We start from the raw sequence: 19355 nt of genomic DNA, 5'->3' as shown, positions 1-19355 counted from the left end.
AAATATGATCTGCCTCCCAAGATCCACCTTCAGCTGCCTGTCTTTTAGCTGTGGCTTCTCCATTAGTCTGATGACATGGATGGTTCTTGTATTGTAGGTGCTCTTTTTTGGGTCTTGGCTTCAGTTATCACCCTCAGAACCCGGTCATGGTACCAACCTGGTCATTTCATGTCCTGGATGTCCACTCTCTGAAAAATCAGACCAATTGCTCTTCCGGTCTGACACCCATTTCCATTTAGTCCATGAATCTTGCTGCCCTTTCCTCTCCATGCCTGTTTACATGACCATCATGCATCTTATGCCAGAAGCTACATGCTCAAATCAATGTTTTGTTTCTCAGCCTCATTTCAGCCTCTTTGACTGCATCTCTTGACAGGTAAAGGCCAGTTGTAAAGAAAAATGTACATATCATTCATTGGGCGAAAAAATGCTGCTGGGTTCACACTGAAACAGCTTTCACTCAGTAATTGCTAAAGTAAATTTCACAAATAAGAAGTTTTGGACCCCACACACCCAGCCCACTCTCTCTTTGAGCCGTTTGAACCCTCTGGCCAGCACTACAGAGCACCAGAACAGTAGCTACAGGAACAGAACTACACATTGTCTCCAATGTAATCTGTAAATTACAACATAAACTGTACACTTGTAAATAGCATATCTGTAGATTCATTAACACACAATCGCAAGTTTATATCATGCAATTTTGGCTTTATAACTCAGAATTGTGAGTCTGATTTTATTTTTTGTTTTTTTATTAAATGGCAGAAACAAGCTTCCATAGTTATTACTCCAAAACTTTATATAAGTTTTTTTTTTTCCCCATCAAGATTAATTGATCATAACCTTTGTCCTGTGGTGTGTCTGTGATTTATCTTATAAATAATACATTTTTAAATGGATCTATAAATACACATAAAATAATTGTATCCACAATGTACAGTAATTATATCAAAATGCACTTACTGTATTGACAAAAAAAATGTTTCATTAAAAAAAATAGATATTTTATTTATTTTATTCAATACATTTATTCCCATTTTCGTGACATCACATGATAATTAATGATAGCATATGAGGAGAAGACAGGTTATCAAACAATAAAAGCTGTTAACAGTAAATAAATGCAATTTAGCAGACATAATAAATGTGTTTTGCATTGTTATATCACAAAAACTCTGCTGCTAGAATACTCACCCATACCAAGCGTTCTGCTCACATCACCCCAATTTTGTATGATCTCCACTGGCTTCCAGCTGCCTACTGTATTAAATTCAAAATTCTCCTGCTCACTTTTAAATCTGTGCATGGCTTGGCTCCCCCTTATCTTTGTAATATGCTCATCCCCTACACTCTGACTCCCTCACTACGTTCCTCTGACTCTGGCCTTCTCGTTGTCCCTCTGCATTGCCTCTCTTCAATGGGGGGGCAGATCATTCAGTACAATCGCACCCAACTCTGGAATTCTCTCCCCCGCTCACTCTGTTGTGTTAATAATATCTCTGAATTTAAATCATTTCTCAAAACTCACCTGTTTTCTAAATGTCATACCTCATATTTTGATCAATTGATTGCTCTGCTTTGTTACTAATATTTCTCTGAATGTTATGTTATGTCTCTTAAGTCCTGTTTTGTATTTTTGTACTTGACTCTATTTTTCTGTATACTTCCCTGTCCATTATTGTTTCTCATCATTGTCTACTTGTATTATCTCTTCCTTGTTAATTGTACACTGTAAAGCATCCTTGAGCTCTGGAAAGGCGCTATATAAATAAAAATTATTATTATTATTATTATTATTATTATTATTAAAATTTTCACTCTTCATTTGGTGTTAAAAATGATTGGATTAAATGCCTTGTTGACTGCTTAAATACTGATACAGCTTGAGATACACTGCACCACATATTAACATTTTAAATAAGATGTAGACTACCTTTGAAAGTTTGTTTTTGTTTTTTGAAAGAAATTAACAGTAAAGACTTCTATTCTTTAACTTCTGTTCAAGAATCCTAAAAAAGAAATGCATCATGGTTTACACAAAATATTAAGCAATACAACCGTTTTCAACACTGAGAATCATAAGAAATTTTTCTTGAGCACCAAATCAGCATATTAGAATGATTTCTGAAGGATCATGTGACTCTGAAAACTGAAGTAATGACTGATGAATATTATATTATATATTAAAAAAAAAAAAAAATAAATAAATTATATATATATATATATATATATATATATATTTATTATTTTATATTATATATAAAATCATATATATATTTTAAAATATATTAAAATAGAAAAAAATATATTATATAAAGAAATCTTACAGAACCCAAACTTTTGAAAATACATTTATATAGAAAGTGCAACTTAAAAAATATAACAGAAATAAAATAAACATAAAATAATATTTTTTATAAGAATTATACATACATTTATTATATTTTAAATTAAATTAATCGGCAGTACTGCATTCACTTAATGCACATGAAAACACAGGTTTTCACACAAGGACACATTGGTGATGGTGCAGAATTTTCATGAGTCAGCCATAAAATTTAACAAAAAAAGCCCAATGCTACACAACCAGCACCCCACCAAACAGATGAACTGTAATGGAATTAAGCCCAGCATGGACAGAAATAGTTTTAACCTGAACAGACTCTTGTGTTCTAAGCAGTGGTAAGAATAGGACTAACCTAGAAACCTGGATAAATAAACACTCATGCTTACACACAGGAACAAAACCCCACTCAAGCCCAAAAGATGAAAATGCATGGATTAAAAGAGGTCTTAACCTGAAATACGCTTCGGTGCATGGACTTGTGTACACACACACACACACACACACACACACACACACACACACACACACACACACACACACACACACACACACACACACACACACACACACACACACACACACACACACACACACACACACACACACACACACATTTTCAATCCTCTGCAGTAAGTGCTTTAATAAGTGTAATAAGATATAGCACTTAATCACAGCTGGAGATCAGTCTGCTTAAATTGATAATATTTTAATATTATATTTATCCACTTAGAATTCTATTTAATGAATTCTTTTTTTTTAGTTTTTCATGACATATCCACCCTGTCTCTACACCATTTTTTGCAGGTTTAATTTCAGTAAACCATCCTTTTGGTCTGAGAAGGAACTTAGATAAATCACATAAAGCTATTCTATCTCAAAACATCAATGAACATTTGATTCCTCCTGATATGACCCCCTTAAGGCTTCCTGTGTGCCTCCATCCGGCCTCACACTGCATCACTCTGATGATTTCACATTTTATATCAAGGTTTACACAGATAAACACACAGACACACTTGTATCTAAAGAAGGGAGACGAACTAAAAGAGGAGAGGGAAAATGAATATGCACCTTAATCATGCACCCATAGGCAAATTACATAAAATTTATAGACTGGGGAAAAGGGGGGTGGGGGACCTAGAGGGAAAGACAAACAGAAAGAGCGTATACCTAGAAAGGAGCAGGGATGGGTGTAGAGAGGCATTTGAGCAGAGAATGACGTCTGTACAAGCGGTTATATAATCATGCGCTGAACATTGCGTATGTCACCATTAGAAGGTTACAGAGAGCCACATGAATACCAGACATTCTCTCTACGGTCATGTGCAGCATACTTCCACTCACTGAACGTACTCATGAAGCTAGAGTACAGCTGCTCCTGCCCCGCGAGACCTTCTACGGCCAGACAGAAATCCGTACTCAGAGAGACTTATCTGCCCGACACCATCGACATGCCGCTCACATCCCCAAAGTGCTCTGACTGGGAATCTCTGGACTTGGTTTTTTGTCATCATTTACTCCCCACAAACTTGTATGGCATGGTTTTCTCCATCAAACACAAAAAGAGATGTTAGAATGTTTACACTGCTCTTTTACATACAAAGAAATAAATAGTCAAGGACAAAAAAGAACCATAAACTAGTGTTCAAAAGTGTGGGGTCAGTTAAATTAACACTTTTATTCATAAAGAGCACATTCAATTGATCAAAAGTAACAGTAAAGACATTTATGCTGTTACAAAAGATATATTTCAAATAAGTAGTGTTCTATTGAATTTTCATTTACACCTTAGTATGTGGTCCAATTCTCACTATTAAAGGTGCTAAAGAGGATGTTTTGTTTTATACATTTTTGCAATATCACTATTTAGTCTTTACTAACTGATAAAAGACTATTTATTAGGTGCACTGAAAGTAATAATATTAATATACATCATCTGTGCACGAGGTAGGGCCTTAAAAACATCAGCCAATGACTGATGATCGCGTAAACGATTGGCCCTCTGGCTTGTCAATCACTGCCGTCACGTTCCTTTTGAGAGACGAGCGCGGCTGCGCTCTCCAGTAACTTTCCACACTCTACAGGCGCCGCATGCAATGTTTTTGTCAGGAGACAGGAGTAACAACTGCAGATTATGAGTTACCTGCGGTGAGTCTGACATAATGAATCCACTAACACGACACAGCGAATGCCGGTGGTAAACACTCGTGTTCCAATACGAGTGTTTACGAGTTTTGGGAGGCGTTCCTTTGAAATGAGCTGTGAAGGAGGGGGGTTGTTCTTATGCATGCGCTCATTTCAAAAACTCAGTAACAGTCTCTGGATTCTCAGTCGACGAAAAAATCCTCTCTAACACCTTTAACTATAGTTGCTTATTAGCATGCATATTACAAGATATTGGCTGTTTATTAGTACTTATAAAGCACATATTAATGCCTTATTCTGCATGACCATTTTCAATACAACCCTTAATCCTACCCAATACCTAAATTTAACAACTACCTTACTAACTATTAATAAGTGGTAATTAGCTTGAGGCAAAAGTTATAGTTAATATTTAGTTAAAAGCGAGAATTGGACCCTAAACTAAAGTGTGACCAAACTTTCTATCTACCAAATGAAAAAGTATAATGAAAAATGTTTCAAAGAATTATAAAGCAGCAATATTGATAGTAATAAGAATAGTTTCTTGAGCACCAAATCAGCATATCTGAATGATTTCTGAAGAATCATGTGACTCTGAAGACCAGAATAATGGCCGTTACATTTTAGACTTCTTTCAAAAACAAAATAAATCTTACTGAACCCACACTTTTGAAAAGTGTTTTAGTAGTTCATATGACTTATTCACTATGTCCCAGCTCTTCTAAAGCCATATCACAGCTTTGTGCGAGAAACAGAGTGATTTCATCATTTCATTATTACTGTAAATCTCTCAACGTAGAAAATGACAGGCAAATTCTACAGCTTCAGACAGAATTAAATAATCCCAACTGTTTCTGCATAACTGCATTACAATGTATTATACAAACTCTTCGACTTGAATCTAGTACATTTGAAATTTTGCCATAATCTGTGTTTATGGTTTGCTTAAAGTATTGCATGAGTTGCCAGTGACTTTTGCAAATGTTCCTTGAATCCTTTAAACCTTGAATGACTTTCCAGAGAGTTCTCTGGCACATGCCACTCATGGCTAAATAAAATTGCTGGAGGCAATTCTCACATGATAATCACAATATGTTTCCATTGAGTGCGTCACCTTGCTCCTTTTTCCCTGCGACACTGACATTGGGCAGAGCTACAAACTCATAGTGTAAGCATACATAAGCAATATACACTAAATTGACATTTAAACATAGTAAAGCAACATGAAGTCACGTTTTGAATGAGTTGGCAGTAATTCAGGCCATGATTCCAGTGATGAATGTTGATAAAAGTTAAACAATACACAAGCAAACAGATCTGGATAAATAACCACCCATGTTTTTTTTTTTACTGAAACTTAACATTGTCAGCGAACAGAAAAGCATGCATGTCCAACAGTAAGAGAGTAATGCAAAATATTAACGTGGCTGATTGTGGTAGTAGTGTCCTAATCCCAAATCCGTGACACATCCTGCTGTGGCTTTGCACTTTGATATGATCACTGTAAATAACAAATGTGGGTCAAACACACAAGCATACTAAAACAAATGAGGCACAACAGAGGTATTCTGAGCATGATTCTGGCCTTGCATCAGAGCACTTTATCAATGAGCTTTCTTCTCATCAGAGAATTTATAATCATGGCTGGAGGTGGTTGTGTAAATCAGCTTTTTCAAAGTAGATTCAGCACCAGCTTTTAACCTTCATGTCTCATTTATTACGCTAATAGAGAGAGACGATAATGCCTAAGTATAGCAATGACTACCTTCAAAATAAGAGTTTTAGACTAAGGGTATATTCCAATCACCCAACAGTGCCCCATTCAGCCATTTTAACCGGAAATCATAATTGTAGGGAGTGTATACTACCATTCAAAAGACTGGGGTCAGTAAGATTTATCTTGATTAATACTTTTATTCAGAAAGAATGCATTTTATTCAGCAAAAATGCAGTCGTGGCCTAATGGATAGAGAGTCGGACTTGTAACCCAAAAGTCATGGATTCGAGTCTTAGGTCCGGCAGGGATTGTCAGTGAGGGGAGTGAATATCCAGCACTCTCCCCACCCTCAATACCACAACTGAGGTGAGACCCTTGAGCAAGGCACCGTACCCCCAACTGCTCCCCGGGCGCTGCAGCAATGGCTGCCCACTGCTCCGGGTGTGTGTTCACTGCTGTGTGTGTGCACTTGGATGGGTTAAATGCAGAGCACAAATTCCGAGTATGGGTCACCATACTTGGCCACGACACTTCACTTCACTTAAATTGCTCAAAAGCGACAGTAAACAAATTTATAATGTTACAAAAGATTTCTATTTAAATGCTGTTCGTTTTAACTTAATTGTTAACTTAAAATAATGATTTTACATTTGAGCCCCTTCCCCTGAGAAACTCTCTGTACATCCTTGTACTGGATTAATTTTAATAACTTTAATATACTTGAAGTGTGTACTAAGCACTAGAAATATACAAGTATCTGATCTGGACTCAGTATTAGCAAATGCTCAACATTCAAGGACTCTGATCAGATCGGGGGCACAAAAAAAAAAAAAAAAAAAACTTGATTGGGACATACCTGAAACTAATCTGTGCTGTCTGTGTCTGATGATGTGCAGGGTACTCTAAACAAACAGATTTTATCAAATAAAATATCCCCTAGGAAACTCTGCGAATCTGAACGCAGTTTAAGGCTGCTTTGCTCTTTCTTTGAAAATGAAGAGAATGCCACGGGCTTAAACCACTGTAGATTTCATCATTTCTTATCAAACTCTCAGTCAGCCTTTGCGTCATTTAGTTGTTAAAGCCCCAAAAAGGCTGTTTACAGAAGCTACATGGAAAACTACAAGCAATCCCTAAATGGAAAAATTCAGCTATTAAATGTGTGTGTGTATCGGACACTTTATAAAAACGTTTCAGACGTAAATATGCTATCAAGTTTGCTAACAATATCAGTGTAGTATTCTCATTTTACCATGTTTAATTCTGCAGTATTCAGCAGATATTTCCCCCACAACTGCACAAAAATCTGGCATGCTCAGAGCCTCGTGCCTGCCTCTTGACAAAGGTTAGCATGTACTACTAATTGGAATGAGTGAGTTAGAGGATGTAAATGAGAGCAAGATCAAAGAAAGAGAGGAAATGTAAGTGATGCCTCAAAGTGTTTCTAAATGAAGCATGAATGGAGGAATTGATTAACTTGACTAACTGATTAGAGTAAAGGGAAGGACAGAGCACTGAAGAAACGACTAAGAAAAAAAGGAATGAGAAGATAAAAGAAAGAATATTTGAGTAAAATATAGTAATATGCAATAAAAGACATGAAAGAGTCCCGTGCTTTGCGGTGTTGTGGTGGTCACATTTACGTCTTTCAGAAGACAGTAGTAAAATCCCTTGAACAACAACAACAACAAAATCCATCCAAGAACAGTACTGCCCTCAAACTATGTTTCACAACCTTAAGCAGAAATCATTCACACTGAAATCATCTGTCAAACTCATATAACCACTTGGGCAACCTCAGGGCACAGAGAGACAGTGGGCATGAATTCAACAAACACACATTGGTGGGAAACTATATATTTTATACCTATGCTTCTAATTCTTTACTGCTATTTTTCTATTACTAAAAAAATCTACATAACATATAATGCTCAAGATAGTGAACAAAAACAGGAAAACAGATCTCATCGCATTTGCTTGTCAGAGAAATTGTTAACAGCAATATGAACTGACAGCCATATGGACTAAGGTAATTAGCTAACCTAGCTAGTTATTTTTTATTGTTGGCGTTTTATTCAATTTTAATATTCAAATGTTAGTGAGAAGAAGAAAAATAAAAAACACTTTTAGATATCAGTCTGCATATATGATCAGTTATGCTCATCTTTGGTAGCTCCTTTGAAGGCATCTTGAGTAAATCAGCTCTATATTTAATGAAGCACATACAAAAGACTTGAACCCGAAGCAACATTCAGTTTTACTGAATGTTGTTCATAACCAACAATCTTACACTCTGTAACCTCAGATCAAAAGTCTTCACTGCACTCTCACTTCACCTTATGTCTTTGAGGAACACTGAGTCATCTAGGCATAAAAAAATAACTTTTACAATCTGTTTACAGGGTACAGTTTTATAAGTTTACAGTCTAACTATAAATCCACCTTGTACAGACACAGGGAGGTTTCACAAACAAACTGAAAGTTCTTCACAACTGCCTGCCACTAGGGGGAAAATTGAAATCGTTGTCGTTTAAATTTCCATTAATAGTGTATAAACACTTAAAATTATGTTTTTGCCAAAGTGATATACACTGTGTTCAAGACATTTTATAATTAATATATTTCCTGAAAATCAAACTTTGGTGTTGCTAGTGTAATACTCTACAATTTAAACTGGAGCAGAATTCCTAAACTCTTTTGTCAGCCAAACCCCTTTAATCTAAATCTTGACCATAGTTTAAAACAAGCCACAACTAAAGTGTTAGGCTTTGATTATGTTTTAAACAAGCTTGAGGCTTCCAACTCATATCTGCATTTATACAAGTGTTTTCCCTATCATTTTTTCTCTCTCTCCCTTTCATTGTACCCATTCTCTGGCTTTCTTGCAGAGTCTTTTTAATTTTTCTGTCTACTCAGTTTTTTAGCTTCATGCTCTGCTCTCACAGCTGTAGATCTGACACAGGATTTGAACATTCACCACTGCTCTGAGAGCTCTTAAAGGGCCGGCGCTTCTCTTAACGTGCTCAGGCACAGCAGCTGCGGCACACTGCCATTTCTGCCTGCCGAGTCACAATGATCTGCTTGCCTGCGTGCTAGGGCGAAGCTTCCAGGCCGTGCCCCAGTAACCCAGTTTCCCCAGTGCGAAAGCTCCGTAACAGCCCAGCAGTGGCCACTGTGTCATCTGTTACCTAACACACTCACACCGGAAGTGGTGTACCTGTCATATGCCCTCAGCACCCACCACACCAAGTTTCCGCTGAGGTTTTTATTTTTGGTCTATTTGTGAGTCACTGTGCGACGTTTTCTTCTAATGAGAACCTTTATTCAAAAATATTTAGCGCAGAACAGGGCACGTCTAACTGCCCACACAGCACAACATATATAAATGACTGAACAAAGAAAATGAGTGAACCACATTCATAGAACACAAAAGAGATAAAGCGAGCTATATTACAAGATACTGAAGCCATCCAAAATACACCTGTATTATTCTGATGAGGTAACAATGGCCTAATCAGTGAATGGCAACCTCAAGTTGAACCAATCAAGAGCCAGAAAATACTAACAATTAGAGGTTTTGGGAAAAAAAAAAAAAAAAAAAAAGAGAACCACACAAAGGCTTTATTCGAAATTGCCCCTTATACCCTCCTTCACAATTCCCTACATTACTCCACTAAATTAGTGAATGAAAACAAGTGAGCGAATTCAGACAATGAGTGCTCTGGAAGCACCATGCAGAATTCATTTGATGCACGCAGTGGATGGGTATTTGTACACTCATTAGTGAGGTGCATTATGGGATTGAAGGAGAGCACTTGATAATGCCCACTATGTTTAGGACACCACTATAAATGGCTGTTCCCTCAAATAGTGCACTATATAAAGTTATAGGACTGCAAACAACTATTCTTTTCTTGACCAATAATAAATGTATTAACACAACAGTCTAATACAATATACGTCACAGCAAAGTTACAAAATGTTTGAAGATAAATTAGCATATCACTTCATTACATTAGGTGACCACTGGTTGATGATCAGTACTAACATGTCTAATTAATTGCGCTTTCTCTTTCAATCTCCTATCTCACAGTCTCTTGCTACAGATACACAATTCAAATCAATTCCTAATGTACAAAATCAACTTCTACATCTTTTCTTGTTCAAAAAGCCATTCACTCGGATATACATGGCAATAGGGAAGAAGCAACTTCCGTTTCATGCTGACTTTAAGTGAAACGTACAGTATCTCTTGCTCTTTTTAGGCTTGATAGACAGTAAAGAGATGGAACAATCTGGTAAATAGGACCATTATGATTCAGAGAAAGTATTGAGGGGGGGGAAATGAAAGTGAAAAAGTGAAAGTTCAGAACTTTGAAACCAGCTGCACAGGTTTTAATCTAATTGGACATCTGATCATAGATCTGATACTCTTGTTCAAGGGAGATCTGAATCTATTATAAGTGTTGCCTAAAGCATAGACATGCTTGTTTCATGCTGTCACCTGCTTCCAAAAACACTGCTCAAGATCTTGGATAATGAAATAGACACATAATTGGTCAACTAGTGCTCTGTGCAGAAGGACAAACTGGTTTGAATTCACCCCATGTTGTGACCATATTTCCCCATTCACTGTTCTGCTCTGTTAATTTATAGCACTTTTCACTCCCAAATCACTTTACAGAGAAATCAGCATCAACCAGGGGTGCGTTTCCCAAAAGCACTATTAGCCAACTATGGTTGCAAGTTCCATTGAACTCTGTTGCAGAGTTCATAGTTGGCTTTGGGAAATACATCCCTGGATGATGCGACAGCAGCCATGGAGTGCCAGAGCATACACCAGCTATCAGTGAAGAGGACACAAAGTGACTATAGAGATGGTTAGGCAGCCAATGGGCAGATCTGGCCAGCATGCCAGGTTTACACCCCTTCTCTTTTTCAAGAAACTGCCAGGAAATTTTTATGACCACAGAAAATCAGAACTTTATTTTAACAATTAATTGAACCTGAAGAATGTTGCCCTTTTACATAATAGTGTCATAATCACTAAATTGGGGAATTAGGACTCACATAGAGTGCAGGGTGAGCGCCATCTGCTGGCCTCACTAATACCTGTTTCTGCAGCAGCTTTAGTTTCCCCATAAATCTCACATCCAGGTACTGACCAGACTCAACTCTGTTTAGCTTCAACAGGGACCAGATGAAAGGTGGGGGTAAAAAAAAAAGAAGCTTCTAGGTATAACAAAACAGCCTAAAAACTTCTTTTTGAGCCTTACATTGTTTTCCAATGCTGAGGAGAATGCTAAGCTCTACTGATTAGAAAAATTAGGATGATTTTCAATGCAACAGCTGTTCAAATGTTGAACCCTGCCTTCCTTTACTCCCACACATTATCAAACATAAACAAAGTACAACAAAATAAACCCATTTGTTCATGGTTTATTTTGATGACTTGTCACATGAGTTTCACTCAGGCAACCACAGAACAAAAAATTAAAACAATTAAAATGAGGACTGACAGCTGCTCTCGTGCTCTGCCAAGCATAGACATCTGTGGCTCAAGCGCGTCACGGAGAGGCTGCTGCGCGCGATGTAGCCTATATATAAAACTCTCGACGTATCAAACTACAGACAGTAAAGCTTTCATAACACAATCCAACAAGTCATCAATATTTCAAATAATTTATAACGTGTGTCTATTTGTTAACTTTCTAGAACAAGCAACACCAACAAATTAACAACACATGAAATGAGCAAATAAAGAGAGATTAAAAGGCATTTTAGAGCAAATGTTATTAACAATCACCAGAGACGAGTAAGTTTAAAGAAAAAAAACCTGAACGAGTTACAGCGGACACATCGTCAGCAGTGAACTTTTTATTTCTCTCAACGAAATCCAGGGCATGACGTCACTGCCACCAGCTCATGATTCTCAAGTCATGTGTTACATAACTTGCAATCTTTTCATAAGTGCTTTTATTTTGAGGGTTATTACGTTCAAACTTTCAAATGGCTTATCGGCATCGTTTAAACAAAGCTTTATATGACTTCAGTCCATACGCGGCTGTAAAAGAAAGACTAGACAAGATTTTATCCTGCTGTTCCTCTTGACCTCCATTAAAAACACAGAGAGAGACGTCACCTCGGTCAATGAATGAATATGTATATGCAGACTCAAGGAGGGCATAATCTGCCCTCCATCTGACACAGAAAGATATCGCAGTATCAATCTTCATTATTGTAATAGGCCTATGTCATTTCAAATGTACAGATACAAAGTCCAGAGCCTGTCCTAATCAATTAAGAAACAAAATTACTACATCACAGAGAGAGAGAGAGAGAGAGAGAGAGAAATCAAAGGAATTTATTACTAGAAAGACAAATTTACTTACAGTTCTCGCTAATGAAACACTCCTATCTGTTGCAACTTTAACTGAACGCTCCGTAGCACCATGTAAGCCCGTTATGGGCGCTTGCACCGGGCGCCTTTAACACAATGACACACTTCTTGTGTGCTCTAATTTCACAAACTAAACCAAGCAACAACCAGCTGTACTCACCTAATCAGAGGCAGCAATGAGAACCCGACTTCAACCGAAAAGTTGCTAGGAATCTCCAGCGACGAGACAGACCGAGAGTGGTTTTAGCCTTCCTTGCCGTACACATGAAATAGAGTTACATAACCGGCACCGTTTCTGTGGGCAATGAGTGACTTCCAGAGCGCTTTTTTCATTCACTGATGTTCATTTTCCAACGCACACACCTCACGCTTTACGTCATCAGCCGTCGTCACACCTTAAAAGGAGCGAAGGGGCGTGACCGGACCGGATTCGCCAGAGTCGGCGGAGGGGAGCGCGCAGACCCGCAGCGCGTGCTCGCCAGCCGCCCGCCCGGTCTCTCTCTCTCTCATTTCTCGAGCGGCTGCCAGAGAATGTCATCGGCGGAGAATTAAGGAGGCCGTGTCTCCGATGCAAGCTCTTCGTGTGGAAATAAAGGGGGAGCCTGAGTTACAGATCGGATGAAAGCCAGATTTAGTAGAATATTACAAATACCACACATTACGATGCTTAAAAAAAACAGAGTTGCGGTTTCTAATATGACGTGGGAGTCCTGTAGTCAGTTATGTTATGTAACGACTATTGTTTCATAAAGTGTATTCTGCCAGATTTTTTGGTTTACGCTGTTGCTTACGCTGAATGACTTGAAATATTGCGTCACCCGTAACCCCCATCCGGACTAGTGAGTTTACGCGCGCATGTAGCCTAGCTAGTAAGGTTTTCAATTATGGGGTTAGGGTGGGTTGTATGTTTTTTGTCATATAGCCTATATATATATATATACACAGTGTATCAAACGTTTCAGCGTCGATAAAAGTTATTTTTTACAAGTTAGTCAGAGCGTATATTTTCACCTCTCCAAAAAGATCCCAGCAAACAAGTCGAGTTTGTCTGAGGAGGTAACCATAGAAACAGTACGCCACTCACGCCCTTTGTAAGTGCGACCTGTAACTGGTAGCCTACGTCAACAATGTTTAAATAGCCTAATGTAATTATTCAGCAGTTTATTACATATAACAAAACAGGCAGATTGCGTCCCAATTTCTTTTCTCATAGCACTTTGAGAAAACTCGACAGAAAGTCATTGCATAATTCATACGCTGACCCCTATTCGTTTTGCATAAATAAAACCTTTTCACAGTTGTTTGCGTTCGTATACACAAAGAAACACAATTCTTCGAAGTGGAGAGATTTCTTTCAGACTGTACAGACATCAGCGGGCGGGCGGGTGCTTAATTGGATCGTGCTGCTGTGGTCTGTATCTAGGTCATGTCAGACAGTGATTGCCATCAGCCGCCGCTTCGCTCAGTGGTGCTTGTCAATGAAGCGCTCAGCGGCAGAGCACAGTCAGCTGTGGACCAGAGGCAGAAATCACACCGCTGAGTCACTGTTGTGTTGCTGCCTGTAAATGCCTCACTAATCTGGACACACACAAGCAATTAGTTATAATTCGAAATATTTAAGGAGTGAATTAAATAGAGAACTAGCAGATGTGGTTGCCAGAACTTAAGATGTCATTAAATAAAGGTAGGCTATCCTAATTGTAAAATGTAAGTAAATGTTAAACCGGATTGGACTTTTTACAGTAAGCTGTTCATTTAAAATCTATTGATAATAATGAAAGCGGGGAAAATGCCACATAATGACTTAAATTCATCATTCATCTCCTCATTAACAAGGACAGATCAGTGTTACCCACATAAACACAAAACCAACAGTGTAACGCACAGGACATTTAAAGAATGCAGCAAACATTAACAGAATAAAAAACACTAATGTACAAAAAAATATATAATCCAACTAAATATAATCAATTCTGAGAATTCACATTTCCCCATAAATTATTATTCCTATATAAATTGCCTTATAGGCTACTACATTTAGTTTCTCTGTAATTATTAATAATTACGGTAATTCATACTTTTTATGACCCATACCCCTAAAACATTTTTAATACTATTTTATAGTAATTTTAGATGTAAAATAGTAATACTGTCATATAATATTTGTATATATTTGAGTAATATATATATATATATATACACACACACACATAGATAATAATTATTTTTATTTTACCGTACACTAATATTGGCACCCTTGGTAAATATGAGCAAAGGTGGCTGTGAATAAATCTGCATTGTTTATCCTTTTGATCTTTCATTCAAAAAATTCTCAAAATTCTAACCTTTCATTGAAGTAAAACAAAAAGGGAAACTCACATTATGAAATTAAACATTTTTCTATGGTTCACGTTGACCACAATTATTGGCACCCAATTATTGCAACGTCCTTTTCCCAAGATGACTCTGAGTCTTCTTCTAAACCTGCCATTATATTCTGTATTTTCACAGCTGTCTTTGCTCATATTTATCAAGCATGCCAATATTAGTTTACAGTTTGCCAATTAACAGGTTTTTACTCTAGCATTTTTCAGGGTTTTTTTTTTTTTTTTTTTTTTTTGGATAAAATTATCTTTTTTACAGTGCACATCACTGCATTCACATGACAAATGAAAACATAAACAGAATAGGCCTACAAAATATACTCACTGTGCACAGTATACACAATACACTAATTAGAGTAACATAGATCAGAATAATGGAGTTATCTGTAAGATTAATTAAGATAAAAAGGAAAGTGAGACATTTGAGGCGTGAAAGAAAAGAGAGGGTGTTTGGTGTTTAAGTACAGAGCAGAGAACACATTGCTGTCCCAGTGCCCTGGCAGAATACCCAGTGAGTCATTGTGCAACCTGAATCCTAGATCTGTGTGAAAAAGATGGGATGGCTGGTTCTATCAGCAGTCTTTCCTATTAACAGCAAAACATTACTGATAAAAAATGACAGTGCATAAATAGAAATAAAACAGTTTGTTGTTGAGTTACCACTGAATGCTGAGCACATGCATTTTTTTTTATTTATTTTTTTTTTTTTGCAGACAGTTTAGATAAATGTGTTTAAAGCCTAAAATTAGCTTCTGTGGATTACACTATAAAGTTTAGAACTATTCATTCTTTCCATCTCTCTTTTCTCTCTCTCAGACTGAACTTGAACTTGATCGCTCTTAAAATTCCAAGATAATGCGAGAGAGAAGCCAGTCTCCATGGCAATGGTCGCTAGTCGGTGAATCACCCTTAGTTACTATTGCACAATCAAAATACAGGATGAGAGCCCAAATTGTGTCCATGGCAACTTAGTGGATGTGTTCTACTTAGGGAACAGGATTCTGGTTCTGCAGGTTGAGACGGGACTCATACCTCACCAGAAATATTCTGCAAAGTCTGAACCACTTTCTGGCCTTACATTTCTACAGCACTAAATCTGTGCCATGAGTCACTTGGCTGACAACCAATGTTTCGTAAATTCAGCATGAATTCCATCTCTTAATATGAGCCAAATTAAATGAATACTATATTGAATGTAGTTTATCCATTATGTAACTGTACTGACACGGCCAGCTGACCAGCGGCCAAATAGTGAAATCCCATCACGCTAACCATTATCCTTAACAGACATGTACTTCCTCCTACTTTATTCAGTTTCTACAATGAGTATCAGACATCATCAATAGATTTATATATATTTATAGTATTTTAATATTATTATTATCAAACTGTAAATTATATATTAGATATAATATTTATTTTAGATGAGTTTAGTATGTGTGATTTAACTTTGAATTAAGTTGGAACTGATGGGTACATGTTTGCATTAGTTTATATGATTTATGTACAATGTACAATTCATCTGAGTGTTGGTTTATAAGTCTGTAGTGGTCATGCCTTCCTTGACCTCAATGAGGCCATGTATTGTCTGACTGTAGAAAGCCACATGCACGCAGGAAATAGGGAGGATTATACAACATCCTCTCACCTCTCTGCATGTGTGTTTACACGACGGGAGTGAGTCACAGAGAATAATAGGGGAAGATTCGTGAACGCACGCACACACACACACACACTCACCCATAAACTCAAGAACAGACGCACACTCACAGATACGTACACACAGACCTGGATTAATAATTATAATGATGACGCATAAATAGGTGAAATATCTCCGTCATCTCTTTGTGTCTAGGAAATAGACTAGTGGTTCTATCATGTACTGTATTGATTTCAGGTCAGGACCGCTATGTCGGAAGAACAGTTGGATAACAGCTATCCTTGCCCTATTTATTGCCCTCCCCCCTCCTGTTGCTTTCGATGAGATCTGTGTTTTTCATTCATTCCTCTTCTCCTCCTCTTCCCTTCAGTTCTTCTCTCTTCTGTGTGCCAAAGTATTATTGCACTGATATTAATCAACTTGTGACCTCTGCGCTCCATGTTATCAAGACTGTGTATAGGACCTCTTTAGAAACCTCCAGCGGGACTTGCAGTAGGGCAGGGTTCCTCAAGTCCGGCCCTGGATGGCCATTGTCCTGCAGAGTTTAATTCAGACCCTGATCAAACACACCTCTCTGCAATTTTGTAGTAACTCTGAAGACCTTGATTAGCTTGTTCAGGTGTGTTTGATTTGGGTTGGAACTAAACTCTGCAGGGCATGGCCCTCTAGGACCGGATTTGAGGAACCCTGCAGTAGGGTGACCACCTATTGCTCTGCCGCAGGAGAACAGATGTGATTCAGCAGGACAATGCAGGACATGTGATTTACATAAATTGTAAAGCTTAGTTGCTGTGATGTTGGATGATAACATGCTTTATATCTCCAATAAGTTTTGTTAATTGTTGCATAACCTCACATGAAATCAAAATAGTTTTTGATTTGGAATTAGTTTTTTTCATGGAATATTGCAGAATTTATTCATTGTTTTGTTTTGTTTTTAAATTCATGTGCCCTCCTAATCTTTAATCAAAATAACTTCCCCTCCTTCTTGCTTCATCTCTTGTCTTCTCTAAAGGTCTCTCGTTTTCTCTCATTCTCGCAAGGCGTGTAGCTCACATGGGACCGCAGCAATAGCAAACCACAACGACTCAATGATCCAATCAATCTCCATTAACAAAATCAAGCTCCGCCCCACATTTTTTCTTGTTCGAGAAGCTGTTTCACTTAGGCTGGGGGGATTCGAGGCTTATCACAAACGATTTTTTGTCCAAAAAATCATCTATTGTGTAGCAGGCCCGGTACTAGGCTTGCTGGACTGGGGGGGCAATCACAAATTTTGGTAGGGCAGCATTTTCTAGGCTAATATTCATAGCTAACTTATTGTAACTGTTTTTTTGATTCATCAAGAATCGTCTTGTGGCTAACATATTATAGGCTATAGCCTAATTTGTACTGGCTATTGCTTAGTAGGCTATGTGACATGGACATAATCAGGGGTGGAGCCAGACAGTGTAAACTTTCGTGGCTTAGCCAAAATCTATATTTGTCCAATGACATTTTAATTTACTGACATGAAAGGAGCTTTTTTGTAGTATTCTTGGTTAAAGTTCATAAAATGTACATTATTTCCCACTGGAATTAGTAAAACTATGTTTGGTGTAACTCATCTAGGGGGTCTGGGGGCATGACCCCCCGGAAGAAATTTTTGTATATTTTAAGGTTAAATGCATCAATCTGGTGCACTCTGGAAGCTCAAAACTGAGAGCTTCAACCCATGTACAGAGTGCAAATTGACCAAAGAAACAGCATTGTACCTGGTCATGAAAGAGGGCTCAAACATCTTTTTAATTGTGATATAGAGTCTCAGTCTACATTGTATTTTAGGATGCCAAACAATTATTACAATAATATAATGTTTTAGGCCTATATAATTATTCATATGACAGTATTGTAACAAATGCACTCTAAAATAAATTACAATTTTTATTAGGTACTTTACACAACAGGGAAATTACAAAACTTTTGTCCTAATTTCTAAGATAAAGCCCTGTGCTTTTATTTTGATCACACAGATCACCAGCTGATCGTGTGAGTAAATGTGCGCACTTCTCTTTAAAACACACATCACAGAAACCTCAAACCTGAAAGATTCGGGGCTCCAGCCCCTTTAGCCCACCCCTAGCGCCGCCCCTGGACATAATGTACTAATTATTTATTGTTAACGAAATTACTGAGGAAATGTTTGCTGACAGCTATCTCAGCATGCAGAAAATATGTTCGGCTGATGCAGATGTGATCCTCATCGTGACATTTTTTTAGGCTACTTGCTTGAAGATTATGTGTACACTGACGTATTTTCTGATTAATGTTCGTTACTTCCCAGTTCGCATGTTTTTGGATTTTAAGTCCATTTTTGTGAGATTAAATATCATTATAAGCATAATATTCACTTTTTTCTGTGAATAAAGTGGCCGATCCTTATTCAATAGATAAGACGTTTTAATGTTTATGTATGCCTATTCATTTTTATTGTTGGCTGCACATTTCTGGGGGGGCACAAGGAAATTCTGGGGGGGCAATGCCCCTCCTAGCCCCCCCCCTAAACCCGGCCCTGTTGTGTAGTGTCATTACAATTATTTAACTGCTCCCGATCAAGATGGAACATCCCCAATCTCAAATCATAAATATAAAACATGTTTGATTTTTATCGGGCTGCCAATGGCAGGGACTTTGCCATGACGTGATACCATAGACAGTAAAAG

At 37.6% G+C, this 19355-nt stretch overlaps 1 protein-coding gene across 3 annotated transcripts in view; it reads right to left on the bottom strand.

The window, feature by feature from the left end:
• The window catches only part of npas2 (neuronal PAS domain protein 2), a 67230-nt gene extending 54124 nt beyond the window's left edge, over positions 1-13106 (bottom strand). Inside the window, exon 1 of one of the 3 annotated variants that reach the window (XM_048187342.1) lies at positions 12602-13106. The gene's annotated coding sequence lies outside the window, so the exon portion shown is untranslated. The remainder of the gene's footprint in view (positions 1-12601) is intronic. The other 2 variants (XM_048187340.1, XM_048187343.1) reach the window with 2 other exon arrangements.
• Between the last annotated feature and the right edge of the window lie 6249 nt (positions 13107-19355).

This window comes from Megalobrama amblycephala, linkage group LG4, assembly GCF_018812025.1.
Source record: "Megalobrama amblycephala isolate DHTTF-2021 linkage group LG4, ASM1881202v1, whole genome shotgun sequence".
Taxonomy (NCBI): Eukaryota; Metazoa; Chordata; class Actinopteri; order Cypriniformes; family Xenocyprididae; genus Megalobrama; species Megalobrama amblycephala.
This window is presented reverse-complemented; position numbering and strand designations above follow the sequence as displayed.